Source organism: Camelus ferus, chromosome 6 (genome assembly GCF_009834535.1).
Source record: "Camelus ferus isolate YT-003-E chromosome 6, BCGSAC_Cfer_1.0, whole genome shotgun sequence".
In the NCBI taxonomy this organism is placed as follows: domain Eukaryota; kingdom Metazoa; phylum Chordata; class Mammalia; order Artiodactyla; family Camelidae; genus Camelus; species Camelus ferus.
In genome coordinates this window covers 44,931,596-44,949,794 of record NC_045701.1, presented here as the reverse complement: position 1 = coordinate 44,949,794, position 18,199 = coordinate 44,931,596, and the positions used below count along the sequence as shown (strand labels likewise).

At 34.5% G+C, this 18,199-nt stretch overlaps 1 pseudogene; it reads right to left on the bottom strand.

Annotated features, from left to right (window-relative positions):
- Positions 1 to 2,101: 2,101 nt before the first annotated feature.
- Positions 2,102 to 9,333, bottom strand: LOC102514963 (annotated as a pseudogene).
- Positions 9,334 to 18,199: the final 8,866 nt, after the last annotated feature.

Sequence of the window (18,199 nt, the reverse complement as noted above, 5' to 3'; positions counted from 1 at the left end):
TTCCTCACTTTTTCTCAAAAGTCCACTATTACGTGACATCTGGCATTATGCTACTCTTAGTCTACGTTTTGTTGTTTTTGTTGATTAGATTGTTGGTTAATGTACAATCATCTTAATGAGTTTATTAAATAGGGAGAAAAAGTGAATCATTTCTAATATTTTCCCAAGACGAAAGCAAACATCACTCCAAAGCTGTAAATTACCAAAGTAAGACAAGTGTTAAGGATAAATGAGAAAACAAATCTTCATCATACTGGATATGTTGGTATATGCATATGATATACCAACAGATATTCTGAGAGTGAGCAGAAATATATAGATAAATGTATTAATTCAATTATGTATTCAGTGATATAGCCACAATTTAAATAAATAGATATACAGATAGATCAACTTATTTCATATTTAGTCAATACAGCAGTAATAATGAATAGAGTTCATGGACTCTGCCCCCAAACACTAATCCTACAAAGGTTATGGTCTTTTCTCCTCACGTCAGGAAAAGGTGTGAAGGATAAGTCAATAGTTAGGAATGCAGGTTCTGTCTTGAGCTTTTCTGCATCCCAAGTTTCTGCTTGTTTTTATCTAACTAAAACACGAATCACAGCAATCTAAATCTCAGTATACTTGTTCGTAAGATCAGGCTAATAATAATAGTAAATGCTACCTAGAGACTTTTTAAGTAAATGAATTATTTTATATAAAATTTTGTTGTAATTATTATAACTGTAAGTAGAATTCACGAGTCTTTTGCCTTAGCACATGGTGCTTTAAGGGCTCCTATGCTCCATCCTGAATGAATTACAAAATACAGTCTAAGATCTGTAAAATCATAGGTTTCCATGTTGTCAGGAATACTGAACAGACCTGGCAACTAATTAATTTTCACTAATTTCTCCTTCTCAGCTTGGTTCTGAGTGTAATTTTAGCCTTTGTTTTACAGTAGCTTTGAAAATAATTGCTAAGATTTTATGTGACATTTTCTCCTGCTCTCTTTTTAAAGACAAAACTAAGAGGTCACAATGAAAATCTTACAAAACACAAAGTAATTATGCTGTTATCTTATAGAGAGAGACTTATTATCATTAACCACAAAGATTCATCTCCTAGAGGAAAGGAAAATGGTAATATTGTACTTTCCACAAAAAGAAGTAGAATGCATGGTGTTAAGAATGTGAATTCTAGAGTCAGAAGGATCGGCCTCAGAATCTATGCCACTATGGGCTAACTGTGTGAGCTTAGAGAAGTTAGTTCATTTCTCTGTGCATCAGTTTCTTTTCTGATGAAACAAACAGGTATAAAAATTGTACTTATCTCATCGTGTATTTTTAACAATTAAATGAAGGAATGCTAGCAAAGTGTTTAGAACATGCACTAAACTTCAAGTAAACTTAAGCAGTTGTGCCATGTTAACTAATTCAGTTAATCATTTTGCTTCATCTGCAGCTTCTAATTAAGCATGCTGATTCTGTTTAGGTTACTTTAGCCCAATTATAATTACCAGGGAGTTGAGACATTTGCAGGACATTCAGTTGGCTCTGGCAGCAAGCAAAGAAAAAAAAAAAATCACTGCACTTCCCATAAATCAAAACCTTTCTTGTTTTTCAAATTAAACAATTTTCAAAGGTGTCACTCAAGAAGGTGACACCCGTATTGTAAACATGCAAGGCGAGGTGGTATCAGAGACACTCTGTCAATTCTTACGACATTGAAAGAAAAGGTGACAAGGACAAAGGGCCTTGATGACTTGCACCTGACACAACTCTACTCCTAGAGCAAAGGAGACAAGATCAAGTTGAGACTGCCAGGGACAAGGGGATGAATACATTAAAGAACTCTGTAAATAGAAAAAGGTATTAAACGCGAAGATGAGAAATAAAAATTTTAAGTACAGAACCCTTCCTTCACTAACAAGCATATATTCTCTAATAGCAAAAGTGACATAAAAAGACTTTTCTTCTTTTTACTCTTTATGTCTTTCCTTAAAAGAAGAAATATGAAGGACTGACAAGGAAAAGGACACACACTGCCTAAATATAAAGTGACTGGAAAGGGAAGACCTAAGGAAGAGACAGCTTTGGAAGGTAAACAATATATGTGATGTGCCTGAAATACAGGCGTCTGATAAAGGGTAACAGCTCTCAATACTATCGTAAAAATCCATCCGTAATCCCAGAATCATCATATTTTCCACTTTTCTTTAATCCTAATTCATTTCATTACACCTGGCTTTGGGGTGGAGAAATCATCATCTTCAAGGATCATGTCATGTAGAGTGACATATTGATTTCATACCTCTGATATGATGAGCCGAAGACTGATCTGTTCTTTCTCACCCATATCTGTCATGCAGCAGGAGGACAGTCCTCCACGTGGGGATGTTTAGCTGTTTTAGAAACCGATTTGGCTCTTGTAATAGAATATCTAAAAATCCAGGCCAGATGGGATGCAGCTCTCAACATTCTTGGCTCTGTCTGTAACTGTCTTCTCCTGAATGGACACCCCAAAGCCATTCCCATCTTCTATCCTAGGAATCGGGAGCTGTACCCACATTTTCACTGTGTCATATTTCTGGAGCAGCAGCTAGATCTCAGGTTTCACTTTACCAGGAATTTCCACCAGCTGCTGGCTGCTTTTAGGAAGACCACTGGGCATCTCAAACACTGTGATTCCTTGCGAAGCCTCTTTACGCCCACCCAACCTTCGCTTCTTGAAAGCGGGACCTTCCAGTCTATTGTGGCTACTGGTGAGAAGACCGGGGTCAGGAACCAGCACATCCTTGTCTGAGTGGATCTGAGTTAGGTCACGGATGTTTAGGATTGGTTCCTTCAAAAATCTACCCAATTCTAGCAACTTCTTTGAGAAAAAATTTCCGACAATCTTCTGCCTCACTTATGATCCCTCTCTGAAAGATTCAAACTTGGGAGTGGTGGGTTGGGTCGAGGGACTAGAGGAATCTCGGTGCTTCCTGGAGGCAGTGCCGTCTCTTGGCTCACTCACTGCTTGCTCAGTCCCACCCTTGGTGCCTTCCTCCCAACGGCCCTCCTGCTGCCTGCTCGCTCTCTATGATTATCTTAAATAGTCCCTTTGCATATATTTAGAACTGTATCAGTGGTCCAATTTTTACTTCAACCATCAATTAGAATACTTGAGAAGGAAATTGAATTTGCCCACGTATTTGCTATTTCCATATTCTTTCTTCCTGATGTCCCAAGATTCTTTCTTTTATTATTATTTTTATTATTGTTTAGAAAACTTCCTTTAGCCATTCATTTAGGGTAGGTGTGCTGGCAACAAATTCTGTTTTCCGTTATTTGAGAATGCCTTTATAGTCCCCTTCACTCTTAGCAGTGGCCCAAAAAGGGGCAATACGTGGTCAAAATAATACTGGTCAGTATCACTTCTTCAACACTGCAAAAATCCTAAATAAGACAGCCTCTTAAGTCCATTATTTTATAACATTTCAAGAAACAAAAGCAAAGCAGTGTTGTATGTCCTACATACATTACATATCAAACATACACAATTTTTATAATAGTAAGAAATATGGAAATGATATTCACCAATTTCAAGAATTTGATTAACTCTAGGGAACAAGAAAGAAGAAAAGAATAGTATATGGACTTTTGTCTATGTCTGCAAAATATTTTTTTCTAAAAACAGAAATAAAATCATCTAAAGGTAATACAATGTGTGTTTATAATACTAAATAGTATAAAATATTATATATAATATAAAAAGTTATATGTAATAAAATAGTGAATGAATAATGAATTGACAGGTATATGTAATACTGATTTTTGCTACTTTCTCTGTTTGAAATGTGTCACAATGAATAATTAAAATATTAAAAATCTTATAAAGTAATTATCTTAATCAGTACTAGTAAGTAACAGTTATGTGCAGAATCATTTTGGAAGTAATATCCTTGTACTGTTAATTGTAGTAACAATAATTCTTCAGGGAGGTAACAGCAATATGGACAAAGGGATTAAAATGAACCCTTTGCTAACAGTTTTAAGTCATTTATAGTATTACGTAATGCTAGAATTTCACACAAAAGACACCATTTGTAACACGACAGTTACAACAACATATATCTCCAAATACAAATGATAAAGCATTTGGGGCACATGTTTCTGAGCTGAACCTAGTGAGCTGGTGGACTGATGAGCAACACAGTGAATTAATACATTTTAAATCTGTGTATGAGCACTTATCAAAGGAAAATACACATTTGCCGTTAAAGTTTCAACATGTTTGAGTACCTTGAATTGATTTAGAAATTATTATTCTTGCAAGACTCAAAAAAGTCAAGTCATTTGGTCAAGTGAAAGGATGACCTTAATTTTGGAAAGTGATACTGTCATTCAGAATTTCAATAATAAACATATAAAAGGAAACAGATTTTACAAAATACACTCCAGTGTGGTGTATTTATTTGTCAACTATTTTCATTTGTTTGATTGTGCCCTACGCTAAACTTTTACATCCAAAACTGAAAAGGAGATGTACTCCCATTAATGTGACATTTTTCAGACTTAATTTTACTGAGGAGAGCACAGCAGTTTCTTAAGGCCTGACTGAACTCAGCTAAATCCTTTTCAGTCTTTCCTTTTTGACGAGCAGAAAGAAAAGTAAGGTGAAAAAAAAGCTGTTCCTTATCTGGTCCTTTATTTATCTCGCTATGTTATTATTATTTCACTATTTTTATTTTCATATTTCATAGTACTCAGCTAGCAGTCATCTGAAATAATTAGTGCACAATAAAAATGTGGGGAACAAATTAAAAAGGAATTATAAATACTTCGAAATTATTATTCTCATATTTTTTAGACTAATTTATAGAAATTAGTAATTATATAAAACTTTTTTGGATTAAAATACTTGAGACTACTTCAAGGTACATGATATGAGATGTCCTCATTTTCTGAAAAGGACATTTGTAAAGTGAATCTATGTCTTGGATTTACTTTTTCTTTTTTGAGTTCTCAGCAGTCTAGCTGAGATGAAAGGTTATCAGCATACTGAAAACCATGTAATTGAAGGATAGTATCTCTTGGCTTTACTCTGAGTGTGAGAGAGAACATAGCTCCTAGAATAATGTGATAAGCAAGAGCCTTGATAAGGTCTAGTAACCCAACCGTTGAAACACACTATGGACAGGGAATGTGTGTTTTATTTCCCTCTAGTGGTTAAGTGAATGAACAAATACAAGGGAAAAAGTCAAGTGTGCTTTGACGTGTTTGCTTTAAAGGTATTTATAATATTGAGATGTCTCACATACAATACTTAGAGAACTGCACTATAAAATTTGAAAACAGAAAATAAATATGTGCTTAGTATCAAAAATATGTGCTGAATCAGTAAAATGAATCAGTAGAAAATCTGCAATCAGGACCAAATCATTTTTCTGTATTCTGAAAGTCAGTGTTCATGAGGCAGAAACAAGGCGGTAAAGGGACATCTTCCCACTTTCAAGCTAATACAGGAAAGCTATAGAACAAACATTAAGAAAAGGAAAATTCAAATGTCATTTTTATTTGCTTTTGAGAGAATCAATTTTGTGGTAGAAAATTCATATTTACTTTGCTAACAATTATTGTTTATACCAACTCTAAAATCATTTGTATCACCTGAACATATGGTCCTGGGCAGAAGAAAAAATTACAGAAAAAAAAAAGCTACATACTTTCTAGAAGACAGATCACATGCTAAACATTTAAATAAAATATTTAATTCCCAGACCAATATCATAAGTGATGTATCATTTTCATTTTCACCATTTTACAGATGGTACTTGAAGGTAACTGGTAAAATGTTTCTAAGGTGACAGGAAACAGTAGAGCAAGGATTTAAACCCAAGTAGTCTGTCTCCAGAATTTATAGTCTATTAAGAAGGCATCAAGGCATGTTATCTGGTTGGTAGGAGAGTCTGGTATAGTTTAAAATCTTTACCATGCATAATGGATACTTGAATAATCTGGATTTATTTTTAGGATCAGGTTCTGACAGAAAATGCTACTGAATTAGGGTTTCATAGTACATTATTTTATTCAATTGTATAATAAGATGAGATATAAATCGAGAGAAGGAAAAAATTGTGGTTTTTTACTTCTAATAAAGTAATTACTTAATATACATTTTCTCAGCAATTTTTGGATATTGGTGATTGATATAATCTATAAATGGTATTTTTTTCAATTTTAGGCTGTTGTTATATACTTTGTTGTTTGAAATATTCTGGAGAAAAATGATACAAAATGATGAAATAGAGAAGAAAAGTGAGAGTTATTTTCAAAGATAAAATTACTTCTAAATTTGAATTAAGTACAGAAAATCAAAAGACGTAAATATTCTAATTTTTCAGTACTCAGTATAACTCATAAGATCAACTGGTAAAAACATTAAAAATTTTGGGGGATTTTTTCTATTGATTCTAAATATGAATCAATTACTTTAATTTTAATAGTTTCATTATCTCAAGGACAAGATTTGACATTTGTTAAAGATATACTTACTGTTTTAGAAACAATTAAATTAACAATGAGTAGGGATAATTTTGGACATAAGAGATATAAAAATATAGTAAGTTTCTGTGCTCTACTTATATCTTTAGAGAAAGTTTTTGAGGAGTGATTACCAAAAATATTTAAGCAATTGAAGGTTCATTGGATAGTTTTGTCATTTGTGAAAAACAAAAAAATGATGGCCTGTCATATTGCCTTCATATACTCTGCAATTTCAGAGAACACTTTAATAGGTTAAATACTTCTGTTATTTTATGATCACTTCTCTGCACATTGATTTAACTTTCTGCCTACTTTGAAAATCATAGCCATTTCAGTGATTACTAACTAATCATTGAAATCATTGAAATAATCATTTATTTATGCTAATAAAAAAATCATACTATAAAGTCATTCCTCCATGTCTTCCCCAAAAAGGAAAATATGTATACCATGTTCTAAGACACATTACTCCCTTTCTCAACAAAACTCCGGGAACATTTTTACAGTAGTGTCGTTTCCACTGTGAATTTGAACAAGCTCTCCCCTGTGCTCTTCTGTGGTTCTGATGCACAGCAGCACTGGACGGACACGGTTAAACAGACTGGTTTTGAGGTTTGACAGAACAGTTTTCTAATTCTAGATCTCCGTGTTTCAGGAAATGCTCAATGACTTCATCTAAAGTTGAGGGACACTATGACCATCCTCTGAAATGATGCCTGTTAAAGGGGTGGGCACAAGAGAAGTGCTTAATTTTTATAAATAGAAGCTTTCTGTGCCCCTTCACTCCTTGCTGGCACAAACCCTCTGATCCTAGTACCTTTTTACTGGCCATTGCGTTGCCTCATCCAGGCATCCCTGCCTAAGAATCATTCCTCCAACCTTCTGAATTCCAAATGCCAGTGCGTGTCGTGCCTGGTTAGGACAGAAGAAATCCTCTTAGCCAGCCTCCACTTAGCCAGCCCATCACCGGCACTCTGAACAACACTGTTGCCTATGTACCAGGCCTGTTCCTGATCGGGGCTGTGGCTGGCCTCACATTCCTCTTATCACTGGATTGTGTGCATACCAAAAGTCAGTCAGGTGTGTCATCAAAATGTCAGTGTCATTTTTGTAATAGGGAAGAACAAATTTAACTCCATGTTAGATTTGTTCCTTTGGCTCTAACCCTGTGCTCTGTTTCCTGTGCCTAGTCATGCTGATTCCAAACCTTTTGTAAAAGAATGTTGCCTAGAGCCTGAAATACACGGGATAGCCTATTCTCACAGCTTTGACCTTTAATGGTATTTACACTTTTCCATTCATATAAAGACAGAAAGTTGCAGAATAGAAAATAATATTTGTTTTGTTGGAGGTTTACGGTGACACCATGACCTGACTCATGTGGACAGTTGCAAGAACAAAGGATTGCGACGCCAAGAAGTTTGCAACAAACAACCACACCCCCTCACCTTTTTAGTATAAAAGGAGCCTGAATTCTTACCCAAGGAAGATGGTTCTCCAGGACCTTAGTCCCCCATCTTCTTGGTCTGCTGGCTTTCCAAATTAAAGTCAGTTGTTATTCCTTGCCCCAACACCTATTCCTGACCGATTTACTGGCCTGTCGTGCAGTGAGCAGAATGAGATTGGATTCTGTAACACTTTTACTTGTAGTTGTGTAATTAATTAAAAATTAGGTTAACTGATAAATACAAGAGTAGAAAAAAGGTTGAAGGCTTTAGAAACACTTGAATTTTTAAAATGGAATTAGGTATGGATGAGAAAACAGTGAAGGACTGAGGAAAACAAAACAAAAAAATCTCAAAAGAGTCTGCTCTTAGATTTGTTCAAGCACTTGTCACTTCACTTTAAAGAAACTGAAACTAGTAACGGTAGAAAATATGTTATGGTGAGAAGGACCTGTTCTACAACCAACAGCCAGCAACCAATCAACAGATAAGTATATGCTTATGTTTGAGTTTGAATTATTAAAATTGTGCTTGTATGCTTCATTTTTTGTAATTCTCTAATTTTTTTTCCCATTGACCAACGCACTACGTGTTCCAGTTATGTTGGTTAAGATGGTAGATATATACCAGAGCAGACAATTAACAATCAAAAAATAATCAGTCAATTATTCAATAAAGGAATCCAGGTGCTTAGTTGCTGTAGCCACATATTAAATGCTTAATATTCACGTGTGGCAACTGGTGGAAATGTGTTGGACAGTGCAGATTCAGATCCTAAGAAAGCCCTGTAGGTATGATTTGTGAGTTTTTCTTACTGAACTTGGGAAAAATGTGTTTTGCTCAATGTATACGAATTAACTTGTTTTCACTGTGGCAAAATACATGTAACATTCACCACTAAAGAGGGAAAATTTACTATTTTAACCAATTTAAAATATGCCATTCAGTGGCATTTAGTACATTCTTGTTTTTTGTTTTTTTCAGGCTAGAAGAGTAACCAAAATCTTTAATGATAGAGAATTACAGGAATAAAGTGCTAAACATCTGTTTCCTGTTTCCCTCTTTAGATGCTGGCTATTCAGTAACAGTTTGTGCATCTAACTCTTAAACCAAAACATAATGAAAAATATATACCAACAGAAAAATTCTGTCAAACATACTCTGTTGCGTCAGCAAAATGCTCAAGTCAGAAAAATATTTTAATTTTACTTCAGAAGTTAAAATGCAATGAATAATATCATTTTTGATGTTGCTTGATACTTAGGGTTTTTTAGACACAAGTCAGTTTTAGTTTCAGGGCTGTTGGCTGACGTCTCACTACCTGCTGCTGGTTCTCTCCTTGAATTGGCATCACTGGGAGTTGTCTGCGTGTCCATGCTATACAGAATAATAAATTACTTCTTTTTTTTTTTTTTTTTTTTGTATTCTCTCATTTAAGTTGGCAGCTAGAATTTTATTTAAAAGTTTACGGTAAAATAGCTTAAAGCTATCCTAACAGATGGTCATTGAGAACTTCTAAAAATATTTTTGATGGTTTGGGGAATAGAATATTTTTGCTTTGCCCTGACACTGGACTCAGACTATTTTAAAGTTCATATGGTGTTATTTGTTTTATTTATAATCCACTGTCTTAATGAAATAGATTTCCTACCAATTGGAGTAAAGCCTGAAGATACAGTAAACCATAAAAGATATTCCAGAATAAAAGCATCAACTGCACTGATCAGCAAGATAAATGAGCAAGCCTACAGGGGGTGATTAAATTAAATTGTATTGAAATCCACTTAGGAAAAAGAGGCTACACTTATGTTCCATCTCCTCAGTTCTTGTCAGCTGTGGGGAAGCCAAATCTTCAGAGTGTTTTCCAGAAATTACATTTTAGAAACAAAAGGTGTTTTACTTACTGGATGATAAAACATTCCGTGGAGCAGTGAACCATGGAATATGTAATCAACAAGCGCTATTGAAGAGGCAGAGGGAACCAACCTATTTCAAAGGGGGTTTCTCCATCTGTCCTCTCTGCAAAAGAGGACAACACTTGGGGACTGATAGTTTGGCCGTGTTGCCAAGAAAGAGAGGTAAAGTAATAAAGTGGGTGTAAGTGCCCTAGTTTTTACTATTTATTTTCAAATTAATTTCTGCGAGAAGTAATATTTTTATTTGTCTTGCCTTAAAAATCTAGTTCTTGTGCCTATGAAGTCTTTCATTGTATCAAGATTATGTTTTAACCACCTGTTTTACCACACATTTGTATCCACTCATTCTGTTTATACTTATGGAAATACTAGGATAATGAACACTATTAAACTGACAAATACCAGTTATCAGAGTGCATAGTAAGAATATTACAGCAACGTGTTTACTATCAGTGCTGAACCAGGGAAGAGTAAATTTAGAAGAGCTACTGAAAAATAATCCCTAGAACCATGCACCTGTGGGACCCCCGCTGCCCGCAGTGCAGCAGGCTTTCCTCTGGCTTTCATAGGCAAAACCAAGTCCCATTACAAGGCACGAGTGCAGCCTCCCCCTCAGTTTATCTTACCATTAGATAGTTTCAGTGATTATTCTGCTGAAGGGGTATAGATAAATCGAACAAGAAAGTATAGAAAACTTCACATTTTTCATAGCTCTTGAATCATTTCTCCCTTTTACCAAGTTTTAATTGATCAATTTTATCCTACTTTTCATGACAAGACTTACAAAAAATTTGTAGGTTGAGTAATAACATTACTGACATTTTATTTACCTCACCGCTTATAAGAATGTTTCCTACATTAAAAAATACTCTTCAATAATGAAGCCACCTAATATTAAAAAAACTGTCAAAAAGTTTATCATGACATTTTAGAAATAATTTTAAATTAATAGCTAAGAGTCAAAAACTCAACATCATAATTTAATTCAATGAATTCAGGATATTCATAAAGAATATCCTAGGAGAATATATGAAATACTGTACTACCATGTTCAGTTTTTATATCTTGGGGACAATGGACAAATCTCTTTGATTAACCATATGAAATTACCATTTCTGTAGGTAAAAACTGATTTATTATCAGTGTATCCATTTTCTTTTGCTGCATAACAAATTACCATAAACTAACCAACTTAAAACCATGCTCGATGATTATTCCATTAGGTAACAATAATTTATTATTCTGTAGATCAGCAATTTAGGTTGGCTGAGCTGGGTTCTGTGCTTAGGGTCTCACAAGGTCAGATTCAAGGTTTCAGTCAGGTTAAGTTCTCCTCTGGGGAAGAATCTGATTCCAAACTCATTCAGTTTATGGGAGAATCCACTTACTTGTCGCTGTAGCTTTGCTGTCCACAAAGGCTGCTCTCTGCTCCTAAAGGCCTCTCACCTTTTTCCTCCTGTGCTCCCCCTTCAACTTTCAATCAGCAAGAGTGCATCCAGTTTTCCTCCCACTTTAACTTTTTGTGATTTCTTCTTCTGTTACCAGCAAAAGAAAATCCTGCTTTTAAAGCTACCGATGTGATTAGATTACATTCACTCAGATAATGTCCCTATCTGAAGGTCAGCTGTGATATATAACATAACATAATACTGGACGTGGTATCAGACTCACAAGTTCTGGTACGTATGGTGTGATATTTTGTGGAAGTCCTTTCAGGAATTCTGCCTGCTACCATAGGCAATTTATAGATACTGTGCAATTCAATCTAATTAACTGGAAGAAAGAAATGCGAGATGCTTCAATTTCTAGTCCACTTCAGCAAAGTAAAAGTCAAGTATGAACACTGCCATGGGAAAAGAAATTAAGCACAAAAATATAGCCAAAACAAACTTAGCATTCTGTTAAATGTAATGGAGTTACAGTCTGCAATTCAGATGCGTATTTGGTTTCCCTTGAGTCTATACACAGACAGTACTGGCTACATAATTTGTCAGGCCCATTGGAAAATGAATAAGTTGCTTCATCTTCAAAATGTAGGAACAAAGTAGAACTAAAATATTAAGCTTCCCCTTCTGTTTTCTCTCCCTCAACTTTCAGTGGTGGCTTTTGTTTGCTAGTTTAACATCATTCTAGGTAAATAAATATTAGAATTTAAAATTTCAGTATGAATTTTAGTCTTCTATATTGTGCAATAACAATTTAAAATGAAAATATAACAAGTTATCCCATATGCCAAATCACAAAATTCACTGTAATAAATTCTTATTCCATAGGTTGTATATGAATGTGTATATTTTTCTTAACAGATCAGCAGAAATACTGCACAAAATAAACGACTATTTTTATTTTACTTCTTGATGTATACGTATTCTACCAACACTCTCTGCCTTTGGCTTACTGATGAGTAAGCAAGACCTGACAGGAAAAGGAACTATGGGTTCCCTTGTCCTTCCCTTTCCTTTGGTGTCATCATTTTCAGCATATATGATTAGCTAATGGGGGGGGGGGAACGTGAGTAAGAGAGCATAGATTGGGTTCCCTCATTACTCGTATTTCTGAGATCACAACTGTCTTCTTTCTGAGCTTAAACCAAGCTCTGATTCAGATAGAAACCAAGGCCTATCAGTGGTAACGGCAGACATCCAGACCTCCGTTCCTTTTTCCTGATATTAGGAGGAAAGAACTCAAATTTCACCATTTAGCACACTGTTTTGTTAGCTGTGGATTTTTTGCTCTTGTTTCAACAAGTTAAGGAAATTCCCTTGAAAAAAATCTGTGAAAACTCCCAAAAGGAGTAGATCTAAACGGGCTGTATTGATTCAAGAAATTGGATCAATAATTAATAATTTTCCAAAACAGAAAGCACCAGGATCAGATAATTTCATTAGGAAATTCTATCAAACATTTAAGGAAGAAATTGGACCAGTTCTCAGAAATCTCTTCAGAAAACAGAAGCAAAAAGTATACTTTCTAACTCATTCTATGAGGTCAGCACTATTTTCTATACACCAACAATGGACAAGAAATTTGAAATTAAAACCATACTACCATTTACATTAGTATCCCCCAAATGAAATACTTATGTATAAACATAACAACATATATACAGGATCTATATGAGAAAAACTACAAAACTCTGATTAATGAAATTTAAGAACTAAATATAGAATATTCTATGTTCATAGATAGAAAGACTCAATATTGTCAAGATGTCATTTCTTCCCAACTCTGTGAATTCTATGCAACCCCAATCAAAACCCAAGCAATTATTTTATAGGTATTAGCAAACTCATTTAAATGTTTATATGGAGGGACAAAAGACCCAGAATAGCCAACACAATATTGAAGGAGAAGAACAAAGTTGGAGAACTGACACTGACACATTTCTAGATTTATTATAGAGCTACGTTAACCAAGACAGTGAAGTATTGGCAAAAGAATAGATAAACAGATAAATACAACAGAACAGAGAGCCCATAAATAGGCCCCCTTAAATATCAGTCCACTAATCTTTGACGAAGGAGCAAAGGCAATGCAATAGAGAAAAGGAAGTCTTTTCATAAATGGTGCTAGAATAACTTGACATCCACATGCAAAAAAAAACCAATATAGACACACACTTTCCAAAAATTAATTAAAAATGGATCAAAGATCTAGATACAAAATGCAAAGCTATAAAAATTCAGGAAGATAACATAGGAAAAACTAGATGACCTTGGATATGGTGATGGCTTTTTAGATATAACACAATAGGTACGATCAATGAAAAAAATTCTTGATAAGCTAGACTTAATTAAAATGAAAAACTTCTGCTTTGCAAAGGGCAAAAGAATGAAAAGAAGCCATAGATTGGAAGAAAATATTTGATAAAGGACTGTTACCCAAAATACACAAAGGACTCTTGAAACTCAAGAATAGGAAAACAAAAGATCAGATTTAAAAAATGGGCCAAAGACCACTGCAGACACCTCCCAAAGAAGCTATATAGGTGACAAATAAGCATATGCAAAAGAGCTCCACATTGTATGTCATCAGGGAAACAAAAATTAAACCACCTACCACCCTTTATTGGAAAAGGCCAAAAGGCCAAAAGACCTGACAACAACAAATACGGGTGAGAATGTGGAGCAACAGAAGTCCTTGGAATTGCTTTTTCCCAGGAACTCCACAAACCTTTCAAATCAATATGAACCTTTTTTCAGATGAAAATAAAATGTTTCTATTAACTAATTCCTTTGCTCATATATTACATTTCATTTTTAAACTTATTATTTCCATAGCCTATTGTAGTTTTCAAACAAGGTGCTAAGATTTTTCTCACGTACATTCCTTCTCTTTCTATTTTTGCTCTTATTTCAGCAAAATCCCCCCATTTGATATTCTAGTCTACTACTTCAGATCATTAGCTGTATTACAGTGTTTAATGTCAGATCCTTAAAGGCAACATCAATTTATTCATTAAATTGTTTTCCTGAGAAATCATGTAAACATCTGCTTCACTGCAGCAGCTCTACTTTATGAATTTAGTTTTTGCCTGTCTGATATCCCTCTACTATGCTGCAGGGCCGTGGGAAAGGGCAGTTATTTATTTGTATGTTTGTTTAATTAATTATTCATGTATTCATGTATGCATTGCAGCTCAGGTCTTTATTGTGGATCATTCTAGGTACCTTCAGTCCCGAAAGTGGAGAAAGGAAATCAGTCTCTCCCCGCCGTGAGCCAACTGTGTGGAGTAAAAAGGCCTCCAGTCTCTGGCTGAAGCCTCTTGCAGTAAACTTCATTCTTCTCTAATCACTGTGATCTCCAAACACTCAGGGACAAGAGTGACTTAGCACATCCAATCTGCAATTCTTGTCATGTGTGGTTTCAGGGGGAGCAAAGGCTGTTACTTGTGATGGTCAAAGCAAAAATCACACCAGACAATGTAAGGAATAACTTACTCAAGGCTACTGAAATAGGAAAGGGTGGGGTCCAGAACACAGTCTGAACTCAACTGCACTGAAACAAAAGGTAGGGAAATTTGTAAGAGCTGGAGATATTATCTGCTTCCTAACTGGCTTTATCCAAAAGAAAAGTAAACTTTCTTTTATCTTCCTGACAGGACATAGTTGGAGCAAGGTGTCCACCTGAGCTAGGCTCCCACCCTCCCACTCAGAATGGGAGATATGGACACTATCTTCTTTGATGATTACTTTTCAAAGGGATGGCTCTGGAGTCTCTGAGAAAGTCTCAGGTCCTGAGTTGTAAAGCAGACAGGAAGCTTTTCATGATTTCTATATTAAAATGTATATTATACATTTAATATATATGTGTATATATATTAAAAGAGGAAGAATATACTACATAAAAGCTCTAAGAAAAGGGAGGGGAGGGACCTCTGTGGTTAGGCCATCACGATGAGAGGTGAGAGGAAGGACAGGGGCCTAGAAGCAAGAAGCCTGTCTAAAGTTTAGTCATGCTGAGGGAAATGTTAAGTCTGTCTTTATCAGGATTAAATTTCCACCTAATATCAAATAAGCATCTGAGAAGAGCCTAGTGTTTACAGCTAGTAATGAAGAAGTAGAAAACAGACTCAGTGCCATTTGCTAAAAATCCTGAGTTTTAATCCAGTCAGCAGCCTCATTATCTTTTTTTTTTTAAATAAACCAAAGGAAATCTTTAGGTATACTGACTTTATTAGGTGCTAAATGCAAAAGATTCTTGAAATAAGAGAAGTATTTCTATATCCAGTGGACATGGATCTAAAGTTAATGGCAAAGTAATCTTACATGGTAAATTACCATACTAATCCAGAATAATTGCCTATAAAATGTCTTACAGTCAACAAAGTATTTTTAACAATATATGGTATTCACCTGTATGTTTAGATGATAGAATCCTCACTTCCTATGACTGGTATAACATTTTGATTACAAAACAGAGGCTTAATTAAGGATGTATTTTACTCCTGTTAATTTTCTAATAAAACAGGTTGACTGTATATGCTTGCTAATGTCCTTCCTGTTCTTTATTCTCTTGTAAGTGACAACTATGCACATAATTTTAACATTTAATCCAAGAGAATGACATTCTTAGATCTGTGCTATACTGTGCAAAGATTAAATTATGCAAATGTAACAAGACAGGAATCTTGTTACATGAAAAATGCTGACTCATTCAAAAATGCTAGTGTCCAATTGTTAAGAACTTCCTCTGAGAATAGCTTTCATGTAAAATTAACTGTTCTAACAAGATTTGACATAAATGAAATCTGCAAATGGATGAATAATTTATAGGTACTGTATTGAATGCCAGAAGTTTCCTGGTTAGATTTGCTTATTCTAAATTGCCAAGATATGATCCTAAAGGAACATTAATCCTCAACCCCTACGAAGACCTGTTAATGTTAATCTATTTAATGAATGAACTTAACATACTTACTTGTTCATCCCCTTTTTACTTTATACTCTTAGCCAAACAATTCAACGAGGACACAATTTATTATTTTTGAAATTACCGAATTATTATTCTGTTGGGCTATCTGAAATATTGGATAAAAATAGATGAAGAGTCATGAATGAGCAGGCTTGCTGAAAGTAAAATGACTTTAACAGTGTTTAAAGGGGTTAACTTTTATGGTGAAATCTTTAGTGATTCCACTAAAGGAGAAAATAAGCAGCCATCTGTCACTTTGCTCCCTTAAGATCTGCACAGAGAGAACAAACAATAGATGTCAGTAAATAAAACATCCTATCCTTAAATCTTTTTAACTTGAAAGTTAATTTGCTCATTAAAGAACTTTCAGAAAATACAGAAATGAAAAGGTAAATGATGACAATGTAACATCTTAGCAGTGAATGATAAAAATCAAGATGAAGAAAGGAGAAGGGGTGAATGTGAATTGTAGTTATGTGAGGCCTTATTTTCTGTAGCCTATAAGATAAAAAAGGTGTATTACGTGTTTCTAAATGAAGATCAATCAACTCTCTATGAAAAGAGAAATTCTTTAAATTGATGTAAATAAATGGAATTGACAGAGAGACAGAGCTGGTACAACTTGACACATCCATGAGTACTTGTAATGGGGTAGAGCTGTAGCCATTTCACAGGAATGGAAGGTCTGGCGGTGCCTCCCCTTCAAATACAGTGGTAAAGGAAAACAATCCTATTAAGAGTGATTCATCAAAGTCTGTGGCAATTTTCATCCACATTATGATACACAATTTCTAGTATTTTCCTAGTATTTACTTTTAAGGAAAATTCTACTCAGATCAACTTTGGATTTCTTTTCAAAATACATTCTTGGAAGATAAAATATTTTATGTACAAGATGGCTGTTGGAGACAGCAATACTTATTTCAAAATTACCTGGGACTGCACCTTAATTAATGGCATTACATATTTATGAACCAATTACAATATTTACACAGGCCAAGCAGATCCCAGTTCATTTAATTATAATTTGATAACTCTTTTGAATAAACTTAGCAACAGTGGCAAAACCCAGTAGATTGTATTAGCGTTTTACAGATGAATTACATGTTGTGAAATAGAAAATTATTTTTTGTGACTTTAGGGTCATAATCAAAATCCCACGTGCTTGAAGATATGAATAAGTGGGATGTCTTACCAGCTGTCATGTACATGGTTAAAATAAGTTACTTTACAAGCCATGCTCTGTATTATTATTATGCTATGACACAATTATGTTGCCATCACATTGTTTATTTGAATGCATTTTAAATATCTAGTGAATAGGAAAGCATTAACTCATTTGATACTTGGTACATTTGAATATTTATTTATATTATGATCTTGAAGTAATTACCTTTCCTGAAAACTTATAAGGAATTAATAATCCATTAAAGCCAAGTGGTTATGGGATATGCAAATATAAGGTGTAATCACACAGTCATTTAAATATATCATTTTATATTCTGCAGATTTAAATAAAACTATTAAGACCTTATAAGAAAATTCTGATTAGAGAAAATCTTGGGATGTAGTTATTTGATCCTGTTTGACTTTTGGCTAATTCGTCCCTGCCACAATATTTTTGTTTTACTATTTAGTTCTGTAAAAAAAAAAATGTTAGCATGCTATCTCTTTCTCTATCCCTTTGCTTTTAACCTATGTCTTTGTATTTAAAGTGGTTCTTACAGACAATAGCTTGAAAATGGTTACTTTCCCCCTCGTCTTGCCAGAAGCAACAGAAGTTTTTTGGCTTTTCACTGGGAGAATGGACAAATGTGTTAGGGACCCCTAAAACTGCATTCCCCTGGGAGTTTCTCATTCTTAAAGTAATCCACACTTAGCCTCCAGCAATTGTCATCATCACTTAAGTGTC